We start from the raw sequence: 27,740 nt of genomic DNA, 5'->3' as shown, positions 1-27,740 counted from the left end.
TAAATTTAAGTACGATCCATGTAAACTTATTGATCCTTTGAATACACTTTTTAACAATGTAGTAAGACCTTTGAATATTGTTTTCATCGGTACTAACATTGATATTACTTTTAATAAATTGAAATATAACTAAATTTGCATTGCTATACAGTTATGAACACTTATGGTCGTACACACTGTGTGTGTAATTATATTTCCGCATTGTACAAGGTCTTGCTTTTCTCAGACTGGTTATGACGTTATTTCACTAAATCCGTTCGATGTGTACTGATTGATATTTCAGTCTAAAGACAACATGGTTCATTATTTGTTGAAATCAGCCTTGAACTGGTTTTCAGTATCTGCAAGTACTCTTAGATCGGTATTGTGTGTCTTTTTGTTATTTACTATTTTTTGCTTCTTGTCGATATGACGAGTCTAGTCCTTTCAAACGGAAATCAACATTTTTTTTCATTGTTGTGCTGTTACACCACCGTCCCAGGTTAGTGAAGGATTGAGCGCTCACAAACATGTTTAACCCCGCCACATTTTATGTGTGCTCCCTCGTCAGGAACCTGTAATTCAGTGGTGATCGTTGATTGCTTTCTGTCAGATTTGTTTGTCGTTTACTGCTTTTAGCATACATCAGACCGTTGCATATGAAAAAGACTATTCATCATTTGAGGTTGAAAAGTTGTGAAACAAAGAAGTTACAGATTTTTTTTATTAATTTTCAAGTTACGTTCTTCGTGCATGGGTCAAGAATTACACGAACGTTATATCAAATTGAGAATGGAAATGGGGAATGTGTCAAAGAGACAACAACCCGACCATAGAACAGACAACAGCAGAAGGTCACCAACAGGTCTTCAATGCAGCGAGAAATTCCCGCACCCGGAGGCGTCCTTCAGCTGGCCCCTAAACAAATATATATACTAGTTCAGTGATAATGAACGCCATACTAAACTCCAAATTGTACACAAGAAACTAAAATTAAAAATAATACAAGACTAACAAAGGCTAGAGGCTCCTGACTTGGGACAGGCGCAAAAATGCGGCGGGGTTAAACATGTTTATGAGATCTCAACCCTCCCCCTATACCTCTAGCCAATGTAGAAAAGTAAATATGTATGACTACTGTCAAATGATGCATAGGTCAGACAACTTTCGTGCAGAAAACTCGGGTGTTAAATAGGCAAAATGTTTCAACAGGACAATGCACGGCCGAATACAGCAATGGTTACCATGGATTTCAATACTCAGAACATGGCCGCCAAATTTGAACCCAATAGAACATCTTTTGGACGAACTTGATAGACGCGTCCCCCAATGCAACCTCCAACTTAATCATCGGACCAACTCACTTAAGTATTCGAACGTGTATTTCATGTAATAAATAAGGTGTAATACTACCAAAACATAGTACGTCACGTCAAAGGAGTGAACATTTGATTTGTGTACTTCCTTTGATGGCTATTATCTTATATGTAATGAAATGATTTGTGAAATTTTCACTGTAGTACTGGACAAGAAAAACTTTACTCATATTAAGTATTTCTTTATTTGAAACAAAGATAAATTCTGCACAATTTAAAAAAAAATGCTAATTTAACAACGACTAATACGGGGAAAAAAGGTGGTATTACCCCTAAGGCCAATTATATCAAAGGTACGATCATTAAATTTAATTCGATACATGACAAGGAGATTCAGAACAGTTTTAGCCGCACTTGGTGGTCCTGTAAGGTAAAAGGAAATTGACCCAATTCATCGTACGTGTTTTTTTCCAATCTTTGTTCAATTTCCTTTATAACACACGCGTGTGAAGTTTAAGCTCAATATGCCAAAGCATTGCTGTAAAAATCGATCTAAACCACACAGAATAAAGTTTTGAAAAAAATTACATTATATATGTATATATATCATTTCATGTGTTAAAGGGAAACTAGCTACGAGATATATAAAAAATCTAAAGTAGGATTTTTTTTTTGTTCAATCATTAATGAAAGTGAAATAGTGAAATAATAATTCGCTTTTAGCAGCAAGTATGGTTCAATTTTGACAAAATAAGCTAAGAAACATTGGAGATTAATTATTCACTTTCAAGTGAATAATTCGACCACATTGAATCCGTATTCATGTGAACTTCAATTTAACCCCTTAGCTAGAGATGGATAACGCATGAATCGTGCGTGATCAGTCATTTAAAGGAAAAGAATGTCAACATTGAAAGTGGAACAAAGGTAAATCATTTGATTGACTGATTCGATTGACAAAAAAATCATTCTTATATAGGTAAAAACGATGATTAACATATATTTTTAATCTACATAATAATATGAAATTAAATAGACCTAGAAAAATCCAATTGCACGAGTTCGCTTAATCTATTTATATCTATATTTATGTTTATATACCTTATATAACCATCGGAGATTTTCTGAGGTCAACTCGATAGTTAATTAGATGGCGTCTAGACTAGAATACACACGAAACGAAGCTACATATCATCGAGCCCATGCTCTGTAAATTGTTTATTTTAGACTTTTAATAATTTGGATAAATGTTTTACATTGTTATAAATCAAATATGAGAATTTAAGTCAAATCGATCCACATGAATTTGACAGCTAGTGCCCCTTTAATATGAACTAGACTTATAGGCATTTTAAAACAATGCTTTAAAAAAAGGCCGTTCCGTTCTCTCCTTACCTGTCCTATAAAGATTCGTGTATTAAATCCTTAGTTAACGTTGCTGCGATATTCAATAAATCACCTATAACTAAATAAGTACATATAATGGAATTAAGATAAAACTTTCATAAACCTGTCTCATATCAGGTGAATTTATTATCGAAAAATTTTTAAAAGGTCATCGATTCTTTTCAAATCCAGTGATCAATTATAGACACTTTTATTCCAAATCAGTAGCATGTATACTACAGTCGATTAAGGTACATAAGTGTCCCTGGGAGATATACATGTTATTTTATGAGTGAGTGTAGTACATACATATACATTTTCTAATCTTATCTCAAATGAACGTGTCTTTAGGATATGTGTAGAAACAGAAATACACACGTTGAATGAGAAACTATACAGTATCTATAAAAACAATTGGATTTAGTATGTCCGGATGTAAGTATCCGTTACACTACTTACTTTTTACATCGACAATTTACATAGTATAATAACCCGGAGAACTACACACATTCTAAATGTTTGTAACAAATCTTTCATGACGAGACAGGAATGCGTTTACTATCGTTTATTGATTTATTTCACATTATTCATGGTAAGAATTTGCATACAATACTGGATTTGTTTTAATTATACATTGAAAAGTACTAGTAAAACTAATTGGTCAACAGAAAATGTGGTATTGTCATTCACAGGGCATAACTTATGTCAACCAGATTTCCCATGTCACAATGAAGGGGAAATCATTCATACAAACCAGATCTTTGTCAGATTATTTCCTCGAGCAATAATTTTTAAAACAAGGTGATAATTCTGTCTGATCCTTTTGTACAACATGTACAATAGCCAATGTAAAAAAGAGCTATGTACACTTGATAATACATGTAGGATTTACTGTGTGCGTGGCTACTTGTTGCATGCCCTTTTCACTAGGCATTTTGTATGCAAAGACTGCAGGAGCGTGGCTACATTAACGTCAAAACGCTCGGGCGTACAGATCATCTAAATATAAATAAATTAAACAAATGACCAATTTAAAGCACCGGAGTCTTCAACACATGATTAATATCTTCTTTGACTTATAATTGTCGGTTATAAAAGCTCAAAGAGCTTATGTTTATTTGTTATTTGACATGCCGACTATAAATAAAGCTTTGAATTGAATTGAATAAATAGCTTGATCTGGTTAGAAAAACAATTTAATGTCAAGTCGATTTGAGTTAAAAAAAACTGCTTAAAAACTAAATTTTTAACAAATAATTACCACATGCAAATAAATACAAAAATTCAAAACACTCTTACCCTAAGAAGCGGGAATATGGGAATATTTTGCTGAATGTGTACTTTAAGGTTATTGCTCCTAAATTGCTGTAAATATCATGTACTTTTTCATATTATATCGTCCTTACTAAGTATCAATTCAAGGAAAACTATTTTTATGAAATCTCGTCAAATTCTTCCTTCATTGAACTTCGAATAAATTGAGGTACGATTGTCGCTGTCGATGAGACTTAAGGCAGGATTTCCTGTGCTATTCTAACATTTGGTATCTTTGGTGGCTTTTAAGGGATTGTTTTTCATGCCCTACACTGATTAGTGCTAAAGTACATAAATTTATATGTATGCTATGTTCGACCTGATATTTAAAGGGGCATTAGCTGTTAAATTCATGTTCACCGATTTGACTCAAATGATTTATAACATACTATAACGTATATCCAATATGGATTCGATAATATATATCGGCATTTCGTGCGTATTTTAGTCTAGACGCCATTTAATTAACCATCGAGATGACACCCGAAGACTGCCGACGATCGTATAACCCGATATAAACATGAATATAAATATAAACAGATAGCGACCACGTGCAGTTTAATTTTTCTGTGTCTGTTTGGTTTCATGTTAATAAGTTAATCATCGTTTTAACCTGTATAAGAATGATGTTTTATGGATCGAATCAGTCAACGAAATGGTTCACCCTTGTTTCACTTTCAATGTTGACATCCTTTTCTTTATTATTGCTGAACACGCATAGTACATGTGTAACCCATCTCCACCAGACTCAAGCTAGCGACCAATTCCAGCGACCAATCAAGCTAGCGACCAATTCTATCGACCACTAAACTTAACAATGAGCATCAACACGTTAGAGAATCATTCAGAGATATGTCTGAAAATCACAAATTGACATTATGCTACAACGTTCTACTTATAAGAAATACGTAATATATCGCTTTTAAATGTTTAATGGACCACATATGTCTACATTTGCAATAAATAGGGGACGGAATAATAAATACATATCCTTTTAGAAAGGAAAAAGTAATTAATTTTGTTTAAGTTTTACTTTGGATTTCAATCTTTCTAACAATTAACGTGAGTAGCGTGCTTGCTCAAGGCTTATGCTCTAAATCAGTAATTCAGTATTTGAAGATTTTATATTACATGGCATTATACATTTATATAAAATAGAGATCTTCGTTCCTTGCAAAAAATGAATGAAAAAAAAACAATAAAAAAAAACAAAACAAGTTAAAAAAACCAAAAGTATCTGGAATGTTATTTGTTTGCGATACTTTAAACCAGGAACATATATATATATGTTCCCAGTTTAAACTAAGATTTTTAACGTGTAACAATAACTACATATAGTAAAGATGAATTAATAAAAGGCAATCTTAGTACATAACGGCTAAACCAACTCTCAAGATTCAGAGGTGTATTAAGTATTGTAGAACAGAATAAAACAATCTTAGTACATTAGTGCAGATGTCAATTTACGGTGAGAAAAATAAAAAGTTAAACTGAACAAGAAAGACGCTATATGCGGTAGAAAAATCATATAACGGCTTTCTATACTCTCGGCATCCTCAAATATCGTGTATTTCCTTAAAATCCCTTTAGGTAAAGAATTACTATATCGGCCCGGTCAAAAAGAACATACTAGAAAGTATTACATATTTCAAACAAAAAAGTTCCTATGCATTAAGCCAAAACTTTGTCAATAAGTGAAATATTTGGTTTATTTTGGTATAAATGAAAGTTTAATCACTTGGGATCACTATAGGACCCTTGTTGAAAGTCTCTTTTGAATGATAAAAAAAAAAGAAATTATAAAGCAGGGAATATTTGCCCTGTTGCTCAGATTTTGCTCAGTACCTGTTTTTGTACTTCCAAATTTCCGGGAACCAGTCAACACATATAGGTACTGTTATGCTGATTTTTTTCCAGGAGAAGTAATGATAATGTATATTTTGCCATTGAATTACTGTCATATAATTTGAAGTTAGGACAATGGTTATTATTTTTACCATACTGGGTAAAAGGGCCGGACGGGGGTGCACTTTCCCACCCGGGCATTTCCATGAATAAAAGGGCCTGGGACAAGCTTTCAATCCCACTAGGTGTGGGTAAAAACTTTGCCGTAGGGAACTGTACACAAAGACTGAAAAATGTGCCCATACCCATAATTGATAGGTAACTCAGACTTTGGGTGGCCAGTGAAGTCTTTAGGTGCACTTTCCCACCCAGGTATTCATATGAGTTGAAGATATGGACAAGCTTTCAATCCCACTAAAATGAAAAGCATATATCTATAAGCTATTTTGAAGAAATTTCCTCGATCAGACATAGACCTTACATTAAGTACATGGAGAAGTTAGTTCGTTGGAAGAAATTTCTTCTAATCAGAAACTCCATGAATGTTTTCGAAAGTTATTAATGTCTTTAATTAAAAAACTTACCCAAGAGTCTATATTTTTCATGAAGAAGCTTTTCTCGGAGTTTCACCAAATTTCATAAAGACTCATAAAAGTGTAATTGACGTCTAAAAACTTAAAACTTAGACTGTAGCTATATGTTAAGTTCAAAAAAGAAATTTATCCGTTAATCAATAAAATTTGGAAAAATTACCTGGAATACTATAGATAAACATCCTGTCTCGTGGTATCATACGAGTCTCAAATTCAGGATTTGTTAAGTAACTTCCCTCTTAGAACAAAATCTTTAAAAAGAGTGTAGCGCTGTGTCTCCATTATTACGTTAAAGCGTTATTTGGGAGTAAATGTTATAAAACTACATTCATCTATTAAAGGTTCAAGGACATCTTGTGTTAATTTCGGCAAAATCTGAATTTGGAATATCCCTATAAAAACAGGTGTTATAATGTTATCATTTATTTCGACCACTAACTGAAATTAATTCCTTTTTTTTATCTTAATAGATACTCGTAATCACGTCACATAATTAAAGTACTAAGAATATTACCCACTGAGTACCCTTTAGTTCACAGTAAGATATCAAAGGCACGGCACTGGGTGTTGTGCTCAGGGCCGTAACTAGCCTCTTTTAAAAGTGAGTAAAAATATATAAAACATTTTCGGCGAAGGGTTTGGGGGCCACTAAAGGCCCCCAGAAGCTCTGGAAAAAATGACGCAAAATCGTGCATTCTGAGCGTTTCCCGGAACCTTTCTTAATCTAAAACGCAAGTTTTGTTTTAATTATTTTTTCGACAATATTCTGGTCTCAAAGCAAAATATATAGATTCAGTGTAAGACTTTTAGTTTTGGGGACAACATCAAAAGACCGATATGTAGGATAAAGCAAAAATCGTAATTCACATAGCTAAGTGTGTGGCTGCTGTTCTTTTGTCTTTTTTTGTTATTGAGTTTCGGCTTGCAGGAAAAACGTATTATACCTGTCAATTATGTTTTTTTCAAATTAAGTTAAGAGGGGGGCTGATTATCATTGATATAACTATATGTGAATTCAGTTTTTATAACACATTTCAATTACAACTTGATGTTGTTCCTAACTGGGATAGAAAGGGTACACTCAGGGTAGACCAAGGAACACTGTTCTTAAGACCTCATTGCTACATTTTTGTGCTGTTTTAATATGTATACTGGCTGATTAATGTCGGCTCTGTCTGTTCTGGTCTTGTACTGTGTTTAGACTTTGGTGTAATTTTTTGTGACTCTAAAATTTATTAATAGCTACTTTAAGTACCGCTTAAGTCGACGCTAGGGGCCGTCTTGACCTTGTTGTAGGGTATGAATGATTCGTTCATTGTTGAAGACTCTCCGGCGACTATCAAGATGAAGAACAGGAATAAAAGCCCTGTTCATTGATAATTGTATGTTTTTCTATGTATTGTGTGCGATTTTGTCCAATGCACTTTTACTCCATATCCCTTTTCTATTTAAGGGCCTGAAAACGGCTTAATGCAAGTTTACGCCCTTCAATGTAAAAGGTCATATGACAATACATTATTTTTCTTTTTAAATGATTTGATTCCGGGAGATTGGTTGTCTCACTTTAATTTTAACCCATGTCAGCTTTTAGTTAAACAGAAAAGAGAGTCAGTTTTGTTTTCTTTAATATAAAGTTTTAATTTTCCTTGAAAAAGCGACCAATGTTTCTATGTTCGGTAGCTTCGTATCTTCTCAAAACATTTTCTCCAACAATATCTGGACATGTAACATTGCCAAACCACACAAACGTTCACCCGTCATTACCGACCACTTCGACTATGCTTTTTCAATATTTTTTATTTGTTATTATCAATGTTGCAGAGTACATACCTTTTCATAGACTTACCGATACATATTTTTACGATTTAAAGTAGTTTTTAAAATTAGACAAAAGGTCCTTAAATATAATAAAACTTAAGTTTAAAACAAAATTACTAATTTACAAATGAAATTCAACACTAAGACAATAGTCATAAAGAAGGGCAATCAATGAACAAAAGACAAACCCGGAGAACAGATAAGACACATAACGACAAACAATATAGACAATCAACATTGAAAACTAAAAATAAATGAGAAACTTGGATCCCGAAAAAAACAGGGTCGACGTTAGAGGATGAACAGAACTTGATTCTTGCAAGACACTCGCCGTGAAAACAATCTGATATGAAGACAAGCTTTTGTTTCAACTTTTTTTTTAAATTTCCAACAGGAGGCATTTGCCTCATTTGCCTCAATGTAGTTACGGCTATGGAACGCCATAGCTGTCTTATGTGTCTTTTTTATTGCTTTTCTATTATACGAAGGTGCTTTTCTATTATACGATGGTGGTTTTCTATTATACGAAGGTGCTTTTCTGTTATACGATGGTGCTTTTCTATTATACGAAGGTGCTTTTCTATTATACGATGGTGGTTTTCTATTATACGAAGGTGCTTTTCTATTATACGAAGGTGGTTTTCTATTATACGAAGGTGCTTTTCTATTATACGATGGTGCTTTTCTATTATACGAAGGTGGTTTTCTATTATACGAAGGTGCTTTTCTATTATACGATGGTGCTTTTCTGTTATACGAAGGTGCTTTTCTATTATACGATGGTGCTTTTTTATAATAATAAGGTGCTTTTTTATTATGTGATGGTGGTTCCCGTGATTAACCGGAAGTGTGGAGTTTATTTGAAAAAAGGGACGGACCAATTGCTAATGAAATATGAAAAAAAAATTAAATCAAGAAAATCAATTAAGTCTTTAAAAGTTTTTAGGGATTATTATATTTGAAATAAAGAAAATAATTAAACATAAATGATTTATATAAGTGAATTTATCAATATACCGGAATTTTACCACCTGCTAAACCGGCATTGTTTTAGACGATATATATTGAAAAATGGCGGGATCAACGAGCATGTTGTTAGATTTTGGATATCAGGCTATACTATGGAAATTCAATGTACCATTTCAATTTTATATAAAGGTATTTTACCTCAAATAACATTGATTTGTGTCAAAAACCTGTGTTATGTCAACCTTTAATATTGTGTCCAGGGATTGACCTCTGAGCTCGTATCAGACTGTGCTGGGCGAAGCACTTTGTTTGTATTGTATTTACTTTCAATGCATCAGAGTTTGATTAGAGTTAATGACAGTTGAACAAGAGCTACTTGTTGTATTAAAAAATATGTTGTTCAAATATTAAAATGAAATAGTTAGTTCAACATTTTAAGTAGATTTTGTATCGCTTAATGGAGTCAAAAAGCGAGACATAGGTATGCTGTTTCCGGCGGCGTCAACAATGTATTAGTTTGTGATTAGGTCTAGTTTATGGTGAAGCACTAGTGATAAGTTAAAGATATTTGGTATGCAGTTGTATTAGTATTGACACATCTCATTACCATGGAGATTATTGGCCATGCCCCCTCAGTTATGGTCTATTGACTCTGAAATTATTCCTAAGAATCATGTATTAGTTTGTGATTAGGTCAATTATTGGGGGAACCAATAGTGGTAAGTTAATGATACTTGGTAAGCAGTTGTATAAGCATTGGCATATCGTATTTCCATGGAGATTATTTTGCCCGTCCCCTCAGTCATTGTCTATCGACTGAATTTTTCGTTTAGTTTTTATGGAGCCTGCGACTTTTGTCACAGAAAGCTCGACATATGGATAGTGATCCGGCGGCGTTAGCTAACTTCTTAAAAGCTTTATATTTTAGGTGGAAGACCTGGATTGTTCATACTTTGTATATAGATGCTCAATGACACTAAGTTTCCGTCTGTCACATGGCCAATGTCCTTGACCCCATTTTCATGTTTTAGTGACTGCTTGAAAAAAAAGTTATGATTTTTTGTAATGTTCATTTCTCTCTTATTATGAGTAACAGGATAACTTTATTTGGTATGTGCGTACCTTGTAAGGTCCTCATGCCAGTCAGACAGTTTTCACTTGACCTCAACCTCATTTCATGGATCAGTGAACAAGGTTAAGTTTTGGTATTGAAGTCTTTATCACAGATACTTTAAGCAGTAGGTCCAGTATTTTTGGCGTATGAAATGATTGTAAGGTGTACATGTCCATCTGGCAGGTGTCATCTGACCTTGACCTCATTTTCATGGTTCAGTGGTTTTAGTTAAGCTTTTGTGTTTTGGTTATTTTTTCTTATACTATAAGCAATAGGTCAACTATATTTAGTGTATGGAATAATTGTAAGGTGTACATGTATTTCTTGTTTGGTTTATATTACCTTGACCTGATTTTTATACTCATGTTTATGTGATAGTTAGGCTTTCTATTTAGGACTATCAACATATTATCAATGTTAAGTAAAGAAGGCGAGACATTTCAGTGTGTGCACTCTTGTCATGTATTAGTTTGTGATTAGGTCAGTTTATGGGAACCACTAATGGTAAGTTAATGATAATAGGTATGCAGTTGTATAAGCATTGGCATATGTCATTTCCATGGAGATTATTTGGCCCCGCCCCCTCAGTCATGGTCTATTGACTTTGAATTTTTTGCTTAATAGACCAGTTTCACATAAGCGACTTATCAACCCTGATCTCGAAATCATATGCGCGTTTTAGTTTAAATCCCGCTATAATTAACGATATCATACGTGACGGGGGGCTATCCAATTTATTCTTATATTTGGCAACACAATAATAAATACCGATAATACACATCTTTCTCTCTTGGTGTGTGCTGGAGGCAGGTAAACAGATGATACCACTGAGTACACTGTATGTTTTTCACGACGATCAGGGATTTTAAACGTGTAGAAAGACATTCGCATTAGATTTTTGTAACAAATGATGTAGTTTTTTTCAATAATAATTCTTTTTATACAGCTGTCATTACTTAAATTGATTAATCAGCATGCGTTCATGTATACATTTACTTCCTCATAACATATTGTATTTCAACGCTCTAACATTTTGAGTGTCTCTAAGAACAGGTACTAGTAATTCAATTATATATTCTTTAGAACATGACTTGTATTTGGTTTTATAATTAGAAAATGTGGACATATCCTTCGGACGTAGTACTAGTAAAATCCTTGTTATGTAAAAATTATCTGTTTACTTATTCTGATTAATAATGAAAGAATTTATAATAAGATATCATTATCAGTTATTGAATATCCTGCTTTACCATAAAATAAGATCAAATTGCTGAATGACCCCCCTCCTAAATCATTAAAATATATCTAGTTGCATTAACCGTAATATCTCAGTGTAAATTAGGTACATGTATCTTATACAGAAATAGGGTTTACATTTTTAACATCTATATTAGGGGATGACCATTTGATTTTCGGGGGGGGGGGGGGGGGGGGTATTTTAGACAAATCAATATCCTGTCCTAGTAAGAGCTGAAAATAAATACCCACGGCAAGTTGAAAAAGAAAAATCTTCATCACAAAATGCAGGAAATAATTGTGAACAAAAGTTAAATTTTCTCGCAGCCAAAAAAAAAAAAAATAGAATGCGTAGCAACTGGGACATTAAATCGTGGTTGACAGTATAATATTCCCAGGTAGCAAAACAGATGACGATGAATATTCAATCCGAAAAAATCCTTCTGGCTTCCGTCAGAATATCAAATGGTCGTCCCCTTTTCAGCAACTGTATGTAGAAAAGGGTACGTTATTATCAAATGTCACCTGGTGAGATTGTACAAGGTAAAACTAGGATTCCACATGGCTAAGGTGTTAATTGACTTCTTAATTTATCAGTGACCTAATATATTGATATGAAGTGACCCCCGCTTATTTTTCTAATTTATTCTTCCCGCTAAGTGAACGACCTCAGCGGGAATCCAAGCATTTCTGCGGGACAATTAAATTAAGGTACAAAGTCAGGCGGCATATTAGATCGTCTATTACTAAAACCTACAACACAACAGTAGTCCGTTTAAAAATCTTTTAATGTGTCATTGTTAATAAAGTTGTCTCGTCAATATATATTTTGATTCAAAAGATGCTCGTGTACATATAAACGAAAACACTTAATCAGGTGATTGTTTTCCCAGGTCTGCATGGTCACTGCTCTGCATCAACCGTAAGCCCCCAGTCGATGAATTCTCGGGAATTATCGCATGAGTTCATAGTTTGGCTAATTAGGTTAGACATGCGCAGTTAAATGTGAAACTGGTGTATTAAATGTATTTGTTTGTGATTAGGAACCACTAGTGGTAAGTTAATGACAATTGGTATGCAGTTGTATAAGCACTGGCATATGTCATTTCCATGGAGATTATTTGGCCCCGCCCCTCAGTCATGGTCTATTGACTTAAACTTTTGCTTAGTTTTCATGCATTAGTTTGTTATTAGGTTGGTTTATCGGGAACCACTAGTGGTAGGTCAATGATATTTGGTATGCAGTTGTCATAACATTTGTACATCTCATTACCACAAAGATTATTTGACCTTTCCCCCTCAGTTATGGTTTATTGACTTTGAAATTTTGCTTAGTTTACATGTATTAGTTTGTGTTTAAGTTTGTTTAAAGGGAATTATGATAAGTCAATGGTATTTGGTATTAGCATTGGCACATCTCATTTCAATGGAGATTGTTTAGCCATGTACCTTCAGTCATGGTTCATTGACTTTGAATATTTGCAAAACTTGCATGTTAAAGTGTTGCTATTTTAATTTCAACATATGCATTATAAAAATTACCAAAAAAGGAGACATGATAACAGTTTATTTATTTTAGTAAACCTGACTGGAGGAATTTCAGTAGAAAAAAATCTATTTAATTTGAATTTTCTGTGTTTGATATCTTCATACCATGACTCTAAGTTTTAAAAAGGTATCTGGGGGGGGGGGGGGGGGGGGGGGACATGCCCTCCAGACCCTCTTAGAAAATTTCTCGCATTTGGTCCTCAACAGTGATACTACTAAAAACAGCTGAGAACATTCAAATATTACTGATAGACTAACTTTAGATAAACACCTCTGCGTTATAGATGAGCATCACCACACAAGTTGGAGATTGTTCTTAGAGGGAGAACGGTAGAAGATGCCTTGAAATGAAAGTAAGCTCAAGTTCAAGATAGATGATTCTCCTATATAGCCAAATTTAATCACTGGAAAGCATTTTCGCAAATATTAGCATTGATTTCATTAAATTAAAAAATGCTTTTAACCAAAGTCTAATAGTAAAAATAAGTACATTCAGCTACAAACTAGTACCTCGGACAGTTTCGAAAAGTACATGTTCGCTAAAGCTTGCCGAAACATTTTTTTAAAATCAATGGACTTGTGTACTCCCGCAATACTTGTGACACAGTAAAACCTGTCTAAACCGAACCGATTACAGTTAGTTGAAGTAGAGACATACAAAACAAGAGATTGGAAACTCTGAATATTATACAATAGAAAATTGAAGAGGTTTCGGTCTGGAACATTTTATGACAAAATGAAGTTTTCATATTATCATGACAATATTTTGAAACTTACTAAATAACAAAGTATTGAGGGGCATGTGTTGATTTTTGATTCTTCTTTTACAACTTCTGTGATCGGTATATTTAGATATCTTGTTAAGTTTTTGAAAAATTAAGGAATATTTCTGAAAACTTAACTACTTTCTTTCTTTATATATGACTCTTATACATGTTATATTCTTATCAAAGCATGTGGCTGCGATATTTCTCGAGATTTCACAAAGTTGCTTATCTCTAGTATTATATGTCTCTGGTTGAAGTACTTTTTAATTTGGCAAATTGTAAGACCAATGACTTAATATTCAGGACACAATTAATGATTTTCAGTTCAAACACAAACATTTAAATATTTGTTCATTATCGGCCAAATTCTTTTAATGCATGTAAAAGTCACAGTTACATAAGTTTTCATTTAAAGCATTACCGAATAATTTCATTTAGCTGAACCATTTAGCCAACCTTTATATATAAAAAATAAAGAAAAAACAGGGAATGGCAATAATTCGATATAAAACATCAAACAGCACCAACACCACCAATCAAGCCATCAAAATAGAGACATACAGCGACAACACAAAAAGGAAAATGTACAGAAGGTAGTCAGAGAGAAGTAAGTCCCGACTTGGTACAGGCACTCTGGCAAAACTTGGCAGAGTGGTGGGGTTGAACCATGTTTAAGGGTACACTAACCTTGCCCCTCAATCTACTCGACTTCCTATCAAGATTCGAAAGACGCGCAGCAAAAAGACTTGCACAATACAATTGCCTACTCAGCGTCCATATAAGTTAGAAAAATTGGTTATAATAAATACTAAAATAGTTAGAGGATATACAGATCTGTACATTGTACATGTACTACCTCTACACAAAGCTTGAAGTTGTTGAAAAGTCATGGGGTTTTATAAGATTAAGTATATAAAGAAGTTATGCAGTTATCCATTTACGTTCAAGATATGAAGGCAACTTAGTAAATTACAAATAAGTTTTAATAACCAGTTTAGTTATTTCTTTCAATGACTTCCAAACATTCAAGATAAAAATCTATTCCAAAGTTAGTATTGCTTCTTATCAATTGTCGAGTTAAATCCAGCCTGCATTGATCACTTATCATGTGTGCAAGGGGTCCAAATATTGGTCTCTCGCCCTCTTCTACATAATTTTGATCCACATAGCCTTCAATTCCATAATCTTGCAAATTTGCTTCTCCTTCGGTAATTCCTACGGCATTTTGAAGTTGACATGAAGTCCACAAGCTCAATGGAGATGAATTAACAGTGCGTAGTCTATGACCAGCCCATATCTCTGCCCAAAATTGCAGCTTCCTGTTTATTTCGTCCATGAAAACAAAGTGGAGAGCAGCTAAGTTTGTCAGTTTTAGTGGGTCTAGATAACCTTCATCTTCCATGAAATAAAATAAGTTGTAAAAGTAACTAAGCACACCTTCATACACATCTCTCCATAGTCTCTCAATCCATTGATTATGAGTGCTTTTTCCCGTTACCATACTGTTTGGGCCTTTTTGAATCAACTTGTAGTTTGCCACAGAAACATTTTCCAATCCTTTGTCAGACCTAACTTTATCGGGTATCCCATACTTTGCAACACCGGAGAAGAAACAATCCAAAACTGTTCTTGATGTGTTGTTGTCGGTACATTTTAAAAATGTTATCAATCGACTAAACCCGTCAATGCCACCGACAATAACAAATCTCCACCGGACAAGTTTATGGTTTGTATCTTTGTGCCAGAGGTGATTTGGACCCATTACGTTGTAAACACACCTATGAAGCCTACCAGTACGTCTCGCCTGTACACCGGCGGTATCTAATCGATGCATACACTCCCTCAGTCTCCATCTCTGTACTCTTATGCCTTTTAAAAGAAGCATCTGTTGCAATACTGTTTCGCCACATAATGGAAACTCTTTTATTATTTGTCCAAGTGTCAAGTCTAAATCACTGTCATCAATTTGTGTAAAATTCATTTTGCTTAATCCGAACAGTGACATTCTTCGGTAAATGGTGCTTTCAGACACGGACAACAATTTAGAAATGTCGGATATTTTAAATCCATTTTCCAGAACATTTTTTAGAACAGACTTTGGAATATCAAATTTCGAAGGGCCGCATTCAGAGTTTATTTTATTAGGGGCAGACGTACGGTTCCATATTTTACACATTCAGTTCTTAACTTCATCATATCTGCCCTTCTAGTTACACCTAATATTTCCATTTCATGTGTCGAAAGCCTACATACAATGTCTGGAGTGATTTTCTCTCTCTCAAAGTTTGGAAATGCTTGCTGCAAGTTTAATTTCTGTAAAACGTTTAACATTTTAGTATTCACAGCCATGGCCGCCATGTTGGTTCGGTGAGATTCAAATACACGCCACGCGCTTCCGGTTAATCACGGGAACCACCATCATATAATAAAAAAGCACCTTATTATAATAAAAAAGCACCATCGTATAATAGAAAAGCACCTTTGTATAATACAAAAGCACCATCGTATAATAGAAAAGCATCATCGTATAATAGAAAACCACCTTCGTATAATAGAAAACCACCATCGTATAATAGAAAAAGCACCTTCGTATAATAGAAAACCACCTTCGTATAATAGAAAAGCACCTTCGTATAATAGAAAACCACCATCGTATAATAGAAAAGCACCTTCGTATAATAGAAAAGCACCATCGTATAATAGAGAAGCACCTTCGTATAATAGAAAACCACCTTCGTATAATAGAAAAGCACCATCGTATAATAGAAAAGCACCTTCGTATAATAGAAAAGCAATAAAAAAGACACATAAGACAGCTATGGCGTTCCATATACGGCCCTGAACTGTGCTCTATGATGTACATGATATTTACTGACATCCATCTATGGTAGTAATAATGTTACCCGTATATCATATTTCTCACATGAATAGTAGCTTGAATACATTTTAAAACTTCTTGATAACTATATTGAATTGCAGCAATGGCGTTTATGTGGTACATTTTGTCATCCACCAATATATGTATTAGACACCGGCTACTTTAGAAACTACACAGATCTCATTTAGCTACATGTAGGACAGTTCATGCACATGAACAATGTATTTGATTATGTAAATTAAATAAAATATATACATTTGTATTTACAGATATTGCATAAGCACGGCCACCAATCCAACTAAGTCATACACAAATAATATGAAAACAAGTGCGTTAATCCGACTTCCGAGTATGCAGTAGAAGTAATAAATAATCAAGAATTGCTATACATTCACAAGGTAAGTCACCTATTTATATCATAAGCTTTATATTTTTCAAAAAACCGAGAATGTCATTCGACCCTTTATTTTGTTTTCCTTCATGTGTTATCACAACTTTGTTGTACATTGAGTAGTATTTTTACTACAGCTTTTCTCCCGGTGAATAACGATACAATCTGTACGAAATTATTACCGACATCTTATGTTATTTGTTAATAAGACACGTTATGCATGAGTACTGGTACATTTATTGATCGGTGTGATATATAAATCAATTCTAGAAAGCAAAATACTTTATAATTGTACTAATTATCAAATTATCGCAACAAAATTAAGAATGTATGGTTAAGAAGGACCATATATGACTTAAAAGTAACGAGTATGATTAAGTGAGATATATTTTAGTAACCAACATGATGATGTTCCTTTACACAATGTCAATGTTAATTATGAATAAATTCATCTTTAGGTACCGTCCTTCCTTTAGGGGATATATATCTAACAGTAATAATTAGCCAGTAAGCATGAAGGTTTAAATTCAACCCTGTTAAGGCGGATGCGCTCGACTCCTATCTTAGTTGACTGGGATTGCCAGTTTTCTTACCGAAGACCGGAGTGTCTACTGGAAGCCTTCAACAATAAAAGAAAACTAATAGTCGAAAACTGAGCTAGCAAAACAATCCTTTTAATGAAACACGCAGATCAAAACTATTTGCCTGGAAATGCAAATAATTATTGTACGCATCTATTTGCTATTTATCGTTATAAACAAGTTAGCAACCTGCATATCATGTATAAATATTCTCGTCCTAAATTCATTAAATGAAGTAATCTAAGTTTAACAGCTTCTAACAATCTAACAATGTTTATAAAAATAAGAATACTCGCTCGGAATAGTAAATAGCCTCTCAACCAGAACCTTATATAAAGAAATGGATGTCTTTGATGACACGTTAACAAAATGAGACAGCAAATAAACGATAAAAATAATCAAATAACCAACATTGGACAACAAACACACAGTTTCAGCTCTCTATAATTATAAAGGAAGGTTGAATACGAATGTATTAAAATAGAATTCTAGATTAAAACGGAATGAGGCAAAATGCAAAGCGAAAACTAGTGACGGATCTAAACAAAAAAGGGGGGGGGCGATGATTGAAATCGCCCTTTTCTTTGACGACCAATTCATCAATATTGTATCTGTAATAGTCCGAAAAGAAAATCAATTTGTATTTTTTGCAAAAACGTCAAATTATTGTCACTTTTTAAAAACAAATATACTCCTTTTCTTTACAACGGACATATAAAGTGGTGGGGGATTCCGTTTGTCCGTACTTCCGTTCGTTAAAAAAAATGAACCGTCATTGATAAACCTTTATACACATACTGTCTGATACTGGATACTCAACTACATAATTGCATTTTACTCTTTACATTTCAGATGCTTAGATCTACTCGCAGATATAGCTGTCAACAATGTGATGCCAGTTATACCCAGTCAGGAAAGCTCTCGAGGCATAAAAAAGTTGTGCATCTTGGCGAAGTTGTCTCCATAAAATGCAACTTTTACACCATGGAATTTTCGAGCAAAACATCTCACAAGAGACATGAGCAAAATATTCATTTTGGAATAAAGGAATTTGAATGCGAGATATGTTATGAAAGATTCAGCACCAAATACCAGATGGCTGGACATAAACGCAGTAAACATGATATGGGTCGGTATCAATGTGAAAACTGCCAGAAAATGTTTTCTTTCCCAAGCAGTTTTAAAGAGCACACAGACAAATGTAACAACAATGAAACAAAAGTCTTCACTTGTGAAACTTGTAATAACCAGTTTACAACTAAAAGAGCAATGAGTGTCCATATACAATCGGAACATCAAGGAAGATTGTATGTGTGTGAATCCTGTGGGAAAACCTATAAGTATCCGTCAGGCCTTGCAAAAAAAAACAGAAAATCCCACCAACAATAGAACATGTTTTGTTATCTTGAATATTCATTTAACTTTAAAAGATTTGTTATATCTCAGGACGAATTTACCTTTGTTGACTTATGTCTATTACTGTTATGTTTTTGTTTTACAATTATATTTGTTATTTATCTATAATTGATGTTGAGTTGATAAATAAAAAAGAATATATTGTATGCAATTGTTTTTGTTGCTGTTATTTTGCTAGACAAAAAAAGGACAGCATGTGATAAGATAGAACATAACACTGTAATACAGTATAGTAAATTATCACTAGCAACATAACAGCAACAAAAACAATTGCATACAATATATTCTTTTTTATTTATCAACTCAACATCAATTATAGATAAATAACAAATATAATTGTAAAACAAAAACTTAACAGTAATAGACATAAGTCAACAAAGGTAAATTCGTCCTGAGATATAACAAATCTTTTAAAGTTAAATTAATATTCAAGATAACAAAACATGTTCTATTGTTGGTGGGATTTTCTGTTTTTTTTTTTTGCAAGGCCTGACGGATACTTATAGGTTTTCCCACAGGATTCACACACATACAATCTTCCTTGATGTTCCGATTGTATATGGACACTCATTGCTCTTTTAGTTGTAAACTGGTTATTACAAGTTTCACAAGTGAAGACCTTTGTTTCATTGTTGTTACATTTGCCTGTGTGCTCTTTAAAACTGCTTGGGAAAGAAAACATTTTCTGGCAGTTTTCACATTGATACCGACCCATATCATGTTTACTGCGTTTATGTCCAGCCATCTGGTATTTGGTGCTGAATCTTTCATAACATATCTCGCATTCAAATTCCTTTATTCCAAAATGAATATTTTGCTCATGCCTCTTGTGAGATGTTTTGCTCGAAAATTCCATGGTGTAAAAGTTGCATTTTATGGAGACAACTTCGCCAAGATGCACAACTTTTTTATGCCTCGAGAGCTTTCCTGACTGGGTATAACTGGCATCACATTGTTGACAGCTATATCTGCGAGTAGATCTAAGCATCTGAAATGTAAAGAGTAAAATGCAATTATGTAGTTGAGTATCCAGTATCAGACAGTATGTGTATAAAGGTTTATCAATGACTGTTCATTTTTTTTAACGAACGGAAGTACGGACAAACGGAATCCCCCACCACTTTATATGTCCGTTGTAAAGAAAAGGAGTATATTTGTTTTTAAAAAGTGACAATAATTTGACGTTTTTGCAAAAAATACAAATTGATTTTCTTTTCGCACTATTACAGATACAATATTGATGAATTGGTCGTCAAAGAAAAGGGCGATTTCAATCATCGCCCCCCCCCCCCCCCCCCCCCCCCTTTTTTTTTAGATCCGTCACTAGTTTTCGCTTTGCATTTTGCCTCATTCCGTTTTAATCTAGAATTCTATTTTAATACATTCGTATTCAACCTTCCTTTATAATTATAGAGAGCTGAAACTGTGTGTTTGTTGTCCAATGTTGGTTATTTGATTATTTTCATCGTTTATTTGCTGTCTCATTTTGTTAACGTGTCATCAAAGACATCCATTTCTTTATATAAGGTTCTGGTTGAGAGGTTATTTACTATTCCGAGCGAGTATTCTTATTTTTATAAACATTGTTAGATTGTTAGAAGCTGTTGAACTTAGATTACTTCATTTAATGAATTTAGGACGAGAATATTTATACATGATATGCAGGTTGCTAACTTGTTTATAACGATAAATAGCAAATAGATGCGTACAATAATTATTTGCATTTCCAGGCAAATAGTTTTGATCTGCGTGTTTCATTAAATGGATTGTATTGCTAGCTCAGTTTTCGACTATTAGTTTTCTTTTATTGTTGAAGGCTTCCAGTAGACACTCCGGTCTTCGGTAAGAAAACTGGCAATCCCAGTCAACTAAGATAGGAGTCGAGCGCATCCGCCTTAACAGGGTTGAATTTAAACCTTCATGCTTACTGGCTAATTATTACTGTTAGATATATATCCCCTAAAGGAAGGACGGTACCTAAAGATGAATTTATTCATAATTAACATTGACATTGTGTAAAAGAACATCATCATGTTGGTTACTAAAATATCTCTCACTTAATCATACTCGTTACTTTTAAGTCATATATGGTCCTTCTTAACCATACATTCTTAATTTTGTTGCGATAATTTGATAATTAGTACAATTATAAAGTATTTTGCTTTCTAGAATTGATTTATATATCACACCGATCAATAAATGTACCAGTACTCATGCATAACGTGTCTTATTAACAAATAACATAAGATGTCGGTAATAATTTCGTACAGATTGTATCGTTATTCACCGGGAGAAAAGCTGTAGTAAAAATACTACTCAATGTACAACAAAGTTGTGATAACACATGAAGGAAAACAAAATAAAGGGTCGAAAGACATTCTCGGTTTTTTGAAAAATATAAAGCTTATGATATAAATAGGTGACTTACCTTGTGAATGTATAGCAATTCTTGATTATTTATTACTTCTACTGCATACTCGGAAGTCGGATTAACGCACTTGTTTTCAAATTATTTGTGTATGACTTAGTTGGATTGGTGGCCGTGATAAGTCATCTAGATATTATTGAAGAAGATATTAGATAAAGTAAGGTTACAATGTAACTCCGGAATGTTTTTATATACTAGAGCTATTTTCAAACAGTTTTTTTAATCTTTACCACCATCTAAAAATCGATGAAAATCTAATTTATAATAAATGCTTAAAAATGGTTTAAAACTACAATTTTAAAAGTTTATTATTGCTCTTGGTTGAGTATTTAATATTTAGAAACAAATTAATAAATGCGACATTCATTCCAAAAAAAAAAAGATAATTCAATTGGAAGTAAAGTGGTAAATTGTTTTTTTTTTTCAAATATAATTAAATATGGGTTACTGTCTTATTGGCCTGAATCTAACTCTCATTTTAATCATACTGCTAATACAAAGCGTTACATGCAATTGTCCTAATCAATAAAACTGACCGATGTGAATTGTAGGAATTAACCCTTTTGGGACCCTACATTGTATATCAGGAGGAAAATCCCGTAAATTTAAACAAAATTCAAATTGTTAAACATTTGATTTTTGCAACAAATGATGTAAATATTTTCAATGTTTGTATACAGCTGTTATTACTTAAATTTATTAATCAGCATGCGTTCATGTATACATTAACTTCCTCATAACAATATTGTATTTTAACGCTTTAACATTTTGAGTGCCTCTGAGAACAGGTAATGCAATTATATATTCTTTTGAACATTTTTTGTTTTTGAAATTAGAGAATATAAAGTGAACATATCCTTTGAACGCAACGATCATTCTTATTCTGTCTGTGCAAAGGTGGGATGCCTTTTTAAATGAATTATTTGCTTGTCAAACAGTTTTTTTGTTTCTTAAAGTTTAAAGTTATGGGAGTTGAAAATACCCTTCCCCAAAATAGGACAAAAAAATACTATACCTAATTATGTTCAACTACATGTATGCTGTTTGATGCCAAAATGTCAAGTAAATTCATGTGATTTCAAGATAAATTGGCATACAGATACATCTGACCAGTTCCGGAGTATTATTGTGTTACTCACAGTCACGTTATTTGCTTCATAATTGATAGAATTTCTACCAATGATCTAACTTGTTTTAAGGCTAGAAATGTTTCCAACTAACGAAGTGCTCCAAATATTCTAATAATATTTTATATTTTAGGTCTGATAGTTTGTTGGAAGAAATTTCTTCCCATTTTCAAACAGCTATATGTTTATCATATTAGATCTACATATAGGTCTGATAGAAGACATTTCTCCAACTTACTAACTGCCACAAATATTTCATTTTAGGCCTATTTCTGATATAAGAACTGTTTTCCAACGAACTAACTGCTTCAAATATTTCATTGAAGTTTGATAGAAGAAATTTCTTACGACTTACTAACTGCCACAAATATTACATTTTAGGTCAGGTTTGATAAAGAAATTTTTCCAACGAACTAATAGCTACATGTGTTTCATTTTAGATCTAATTGTAGGTTTAATAGCATAAATTTCTTACAACGAACTATTGGCTTGGATTGAATATTTCATTTTAGGTTTAAATATGATTGAAGAAATTTCTTCCATCGAGCGATCAGCTCGACGTAATTCATGTTACGTTTGATAGAAGAAATTTCTTCCAACGAACTAACTGCCATAGTATTATTTTTTAGGCATAAGTCTGATAAAAGAAATCTCTTTCAATGAACAAACTGCTGCAATGATTTTATTTTTTTTTTCGAATAATAGAAATTTCTTCCATTAAACTGACCTCTCTATGTACTTCTTCTAAGGTCTGAGAGAAGAAATTTGTGTCGTGAAATATTCTCATAGTTTTACGCAAGTTTTTAATTTTTTTAAAATGTCTTCTAACCATTGAAGTTATCAAAAGCCGTTTGTTTGTACTTGGTAATTTTTGATACATTCATGAATTTTGCATATTTAAGTCCGCAAAGATGACATTCCTGGATTTTCCTCTTTTACTTTGGACTGCATTTTTAGATCTTTCAAAAACACTAACGTATCAATGTCATTACAAAATTATACGCAAATTATATGAAAACAATGTTAAGCTTTTTTTTTACCGATACAGATAGTTTAGTCATGATATTCAAAGGGGTGATGTTTACAAGGATATATTCCAATATGTTCAATACAAATTCGATATTTCTAATTATTCAAATAACCATTTATCAGGAACTGGTGATAACAAAACGGTAATTGGCATTTTTAAATATAAAAGTGCTGGTAAAATAATGACCGAGTTTGTTGGTTTATGGGACAAAAATGTACACCCACATAGTACATGGTGAAATTACGAAGAAGGCTAATAGGTGTTTAGAAAACTATAACTTTTGAAGAATAGAAACGATGTTTAGAATCACAGCAAATCAATAAATATTATCAAGAGTCATCTTCACAATATCTTATTAAGATTAATAAGATTGCTTTGTCATACATTAGCTTATGAACACTACAAAATTAAAAAAAAAATGTATTAAAGAAACACAAATTATAAATAAAAAATAATGATAATAAAAATGAAAGGAAAACAATTAGCTAAAGAAAGAAGATCAGACGTCAAATATGGTGAACTTAATGATCCAAAGTTTAATCATCTAAATTCTGTAAAAGTTAGCAGGCTTGTAGACAAGGTAGAGGAAGACTATCCTGAATATCCTGAATATCTTGAAAAAGCTGATTAATTTATTAGTAATTTAACTGCAGTAGATTTACGCCACCACAGGTGCATACAACTAGTAGACACGTTAATAGAAATAAGAAGATGTGGTATGAGTGCCAATGGGACAACTCTCCATCCAAGTCACAATTTGTAAAAAGTAAACAATTATAGGTCAAAGTACGGCCTTCAACACGGAGCCTTGGCTCACACCGAACAGCAAGCCATAAAGGGCCCCAAAAATAGGCCCCAAAGATAAAAAAAAAAGGCATAACAGTTAAAGGTATCCAAAACACGAATTCATAGGAAACTATGGACGCCATACATACATTAGAAAATCATAGTCAATATAACTAAATATACTCGTCAGTAAACTAATATCCCGTAGATGTGATGTATCTAGTAGTAGTATGTACCTGTGATTGCAAAAATCTACTGCCGTCAAAACACGGACCAATTCATCAGCATGTTCAAGGCGGGTGGGGGTTAGAATGGAGTATGTTCATGCAATAGATCATCATTTAATTTACATTTTTGAAAATACTATACAGAGAAACAACCCCCTTTTTCTACTACAGAAATCAATCAGAGGGTTCATTATTTGGAAATCAAGAAGCAGTGAACAATTAACTTTTTCAATCGGGTTGGTTGGACATGTTTTTGTACATGAAAATCACTGTATCAACCCATCTTACAACTCTTGAGGACTGGTTTGGACTAGGCGTTTTTATCAAAGAAGACACATATAATGTCATCTCTATAAAAAATAACCAACTCCTTTGATCGGGTTGGATGGAATATGTTTGTATGTACATGTATATGCAAATCACTACATGAACCAATCTACTAACACATGAGGACTGGTTTGAACGATAGGTTTTCCAAAGAAGATATATATAACCTCATCTCCAAAAAAAATAATAAGTGTCCCTATTTTGCTACCGGATATTGTGAACAGTATGCATTTACAATACCCGAAACAGTCCAATGGTATTGATTTCTTTTAACAAACAAAGATGTACCTGAACCACGCGTGGATTGTGTTTGATGATTTGATGTTGGGAAACCAAAAAAAGTGTGAAGATTACTGTGTTTGTTGACGGCACAACAATGTCGACTTCGCATATCTCTCACAAAATTATTTCAAACAGCTCATACCGGCCAAGAATCTTGATCATATTTATCGAGAATACTGTAGTGATATCACTAGAGAAGAGTGTTGTTCAGCTGTGCAATCGATGTTGGTCAGAACCACATCGGTACATCACCATTGATTTTGCCAGCCAGAAAAGAGCAGAAATTGTTTAGATGATTTTCATAAAAGTTTAAATTACGACTCTGAATCTAAATTAGAGACAGAAGCAACATCTGGAATATATATTACACCCTGGAAAGATAGGTGTAATAAGCGCACAAAGGAATATGACATCAGATGGATGAAAAAGTAGGATTAAGAATATAAGGATAAGATAAATGACTCGAGAGAAGTTTGCTATCGATGTCGTATAGTCGTATAGCTAAGTGGGCAACGTTTATTGAAACCACAAAGTGTGTGTGTAGAAAAAAGGGGGGGGGGGGGGGGGGGGTAAGTGTAAATGTGTGTGTATGTGCATTAGTGGGAACCCATTCAAATATAAAAAAGTATCTGTAGTAAGTGCTTTGCTGACTATGCAGACCCTAAACAATTGTCGTGTCAGCAATTGTAGCCGGATCACCACTTAATACGATACACCCATCATCTTGAAAGACTGGAAAAGTTATGAGATTGCTTTACTAAAGCTTGAGACTTACAACTCTTTCCCAAACAGTCATGAGAGAAAAAAACACCATCAAGTATTCTCTGGACGAAGATGTGAGTTGGATCACCATTTCATTAAACACCGGTTCTTACGATATCGACATCATCACCAATGAAATCCAACGACAGTTACAACTAAACAAACATAAGTCAAAATTGTCATTGGTGCCAATAGTAGTTCTCTGAAAGCCACTCTAGTTTAGCCAAAAAATACTATCAAGTAGACTTTAATTCTTTCAACAGCATCAACACGGTGCGTGGGAAAAAATAACCTACGCATACAACAAGATAACATAGAAGGTGAACAGATTGTAAACAGACTTAGAATTTAAGTCAACAGTGAAATCATCGGTGGTAGTTATGCCAATGAATCACAAAAAAACACCATCTGCAGCTTTGTCCCAACTGTTACATCCACAGGAGCACTTATCTAACTGATCAAGATGGGATGGACATCTTATCGATTTGAGAGGTAAGCAGTTCACATACGCTTTCGTCTTCGCAAGATACATACATTAATTAACTCAAACGCGGTGGACATGAGTATGTTGTGCACAAAATAAGGTGAATGTCTATATTTATTTACCTCTCAGATAACTTACCCACTACCTTTGGAGATAGATTGTATTTACAAAATAGTAAACAATTCTTCGAAGGAATTGGTTTAATTCTTGGTCCCAATAGTCCTTTCAAAACATCCCTCTCTTAGGCATGTTGATCTAGATTGTAATACAATAGATGAAGTCGATTCATGAAAGCAATTGTGCCGAGAAACAAAAATCAAATCCACCGAAAATGAGTTGGCATAAGTGCTATGGGCCATTTTAGAGGCCATGCCTACCTCTACCTTTAGTATAATGGCCCATGTGGAGAATCTCTTAGTTTGGCCAGTCGGCAATAGTAAAGTTGGACTATGTGACATACTGGATACCCTTTACCCTATGCTGACAAACTTGTACGGGTCTAGGGCATAAGTGCTCAGGGCCATTTTAGAGGCCATGCCTACCTCTACCTTTAGTATAATGGGCCATGTGGAGAATCTCTTATTTTGGCCAGCCGGTAATATTAGATTGGACTATGTGACATACTGGGTATCCACACCTTATGCTGACAAACTCGTACGGATCTAGGACATAAGTGGTCTGGGCCTTTTTGAGGCCATGCCTACATCTGAATGGCAGTGTCCTGATAATGTTGAGTTTAAAGACTCTGATTGATCTTCGTAGTTTTGAAAAATGATATGTCATGGTAACAGTTTTTATTTTTTCTGTTTTTTTTTCATTATCTATAAATCTTCTTGCATGTCTGATCTGTTTAAAATGAAAGATATACGATCGTATTTACGGCATGTAGTGCTTTTGAGACGGGACTATATTTGTCAATAAACAGATTATGGAATGCCCATATGACAATTAATTGTTTCAGTATACACTAATTCACTGATACCAATCGATTCTTGGTTCTATGTATATGGAGGCATTTTCCTTTTTATTTACATTCATTTTTAAAGGTGTTAAAAGACGCGGACCTTGCAGCAGACACCTATGGATTTAAGATTTTCTATTGCTATAAATAGCAGAACCATATTGGATATTTAAAG

General features: G+C 33.6%; 1 protein-coding gene across 8 annotated transcripts in view; it reads left to right on the top strand.

Annotated features, from left to right (window-relative positions):
• Positions 1–2,907: 2,907 nt before the first annotated feature.
• Positions 2,908–27,740, top strand: part of LOC127731003 (glycoprotein-N-acetylgalactosamine 3-beta-galactosyltransferase 1-B-like) — a 155,689-nt gene continuing 130,856 nt past the window's right edge. For 3 of the 8 annotated variants that reach the window (XM_052239719.1, XM_052239714.1, XM_052239713.1), the window contains exon 1: positions 2,980–3,116. The gene's annotated coding sequence lies outside the window, so the exon portion shown is untranslated. The other 5 variants (XM_052239718.1, XM_052239720.1, XM_052239715.1 and 2 more) reach the window with 5 other exon arrangements.

Source organism: Mytilus californianus, unplaced genomic scaffold, assembly GCF_021869535.1.
Source record: "Mytilus californianus isolate M0D057914Y unplaced genomic scaffold, xbMytCali1.0.p SCAF_2, whole genome shotgun sequence".
Lineage (NCBI taxonomy): Eukaryota > Metazoa > Mollusca > Bivalvia > Mytilida > Mytilidae > Mytilus > Mytilus californianus.
Note: the sequence above shows the minus strand (reverse complement) of the source record. Positions and strands in the feature narration are given on the sequence as shown.